This window comes from Cynara cardunculus, assembly GCF_001531365.2.
Source record: "Cynara cardunculus var. scolymus isolate 2C chromosome LG 11, CcrdV1, whole genome shotgun sequence".
Classification (NCBI taxonomy): Eukaryota; Viridiplantae; Streptophyta; class Magnoliopsida; order Asterales; family Asteraceae; genus Cynara; species Cynara cardunculus.
In genome coordinates this window covers 4769880-4771948 of record NC_037538.1, presented here as the reverse complement: position 1 = coordinate 4771948, position 2069 = coordinate 4769880, and positions in this window count along the sequence as shown.

The following is a 2069-nucleotide window of genomic DNA, read 5'->3' as shown; positions in this document are numbered from 1 at the left end:
ATTAATATAATAATAATGTAATAAACTGTAATATATAAAACCAAAATTATAAAATAATAAAGTAACATAAAAATAATAAAATAATATATATTTTTCTAATGTAAATATATAAAATAAAACAAAATTAATAAAATATAAATATATAATGAATTGAGTTGATGTTTCAATTTCCAAACAATCAACACCCCTACTAAAGGGTGCCATTAGCATTGCCCTATTCTTAATATTCAACAAATTTTAAATAAATTTTGTAATAAACCTTTTATTAAAATGTCAATGTAGAAAAAAGAAAAGAAAATAAACCAAATTTATTATATTATGTTATAATAAACAAACTTGGTGATTTAGGAGAGGTTTGTACTTGGAGAGCTATATTGTACGGTCAAATAGAAAAAGAAGATAAGTAACAGTGTTTTTTGGTCCCTAATGTTTGTCACTTCAAACGGTTTGTCTCCTTCAACTTTGTTTTAATAGATTTGTCTCTCATGTTTGACTTCTCATAAAAAATTCCGTCCCTCCTCCTAACGGTTACTTTTTTCGTTAAATAAAGTTAAAATGGAGGGTATTTTGGTCTTTTTATCTATTTGCATAATTTTCCATTAAAATTAATAAGTAAAAGAATATATATACTACAAGGACCAAAAATGTAATTTAGTTATACATATGAAATCGTCTCTTTATCTTCACTGGTCGCCTTCCTCCTCGCTTTATCCAGGTGCTTTTGAAATGGGGATAATGAAGAAGTTTTTCAAGATAACTCCATCTCTGAACGATAGACAACTTTCTGTAGATCAATGGTTTTTTTAATTTATGAAATTATCAATTTCTGCAGATCGTTGGTTTTTTCAGGCTGTCGATTCAAGGCAATAACATATGTGTATTATGAAGTAATTTCACGTTTTCCTCCAGATCTAACTTTGTCTCGTGAGATTTCGCGGCATTACGAAAATATCATGGATCTCCCCGATCTTTACATAAGAATCTTGGAACTTGGAGATCTCGAGTAACGTTCGAGTTCATGTGGGTATTTTCTTTATTATGAGAAAGATGTTTGTTTGGATAGACAAAGGAATAAAAATGTCAAATAATGAATTTTGATTCCCTACAGTTTAATTTAAAATGAAAATTTAGGCTTTTGAGAGAACATGCCTATTATATGATATATGGAATCAAACAGTTTCTTTTATTTTTAATCTTATTAATTACAATTTAATACATCTAAGTCTCTAACAAAACACCCCTTTAATTCTTATAAACATAATTCATAAAACATCAAAAAAAAATATATATAAAAACAATTTTTTATATTCAGTGTTGTATCAATAAAAAAATATTGATGTAACAAACGATTATCATATATCAAATTTTTTATTAAAAATTTATAGTTATAATCAGTGTAATTTTTGATAAAGAAATGACTTAGCAACGGATGATGATAAGTTGAGTAAAAAATAAGACAAAATTTGTGTGTTTTTGGAGTTTCCAACAATTTGGATGATGATGATGTTAAAAGGGTTTTTGAAATGGTAAATGATGATTGAAATTGACGATTTCAAAGTTGTAGCTTTGAATCAAAGGTTTGTTGGCATGTGCATATGCATATGCACGTGCTTTCATGTCCTAAAATGGTATGTGGAGCGTTCCATTTTTCATCACCAAACACAAACATAATCATCAAATCCATCCAACCAATGAACTTCCATATCATCAATTTTTCTCCTTTTATTTTATTTTATTTTATTTTATGTATACATACATAGCCTCAAAAAGTGATATAAAAAAAAAAAAAAAACAACAAATTATATTAGTTATTAAGAGTATGTATGATTTACATAATGGAATTTGTGACGACAGACAAAATCCAAATATGAAGTTGTTACCTATTCGATCTCCATATTTGTTTCTTTGTTCGATCTTCCTTTCTCCATTTCTTTCCTTCTGTATTTCTGCATCTTGTATATGTTATTTGAATTTCTGCATCTGTATTTCTCCATTTCTTTCCTTTTGTATTTCTGCATAATCTTTGCATAAAGAATTGATGTTTGTTTGCATTCTATACTTGGCCAATG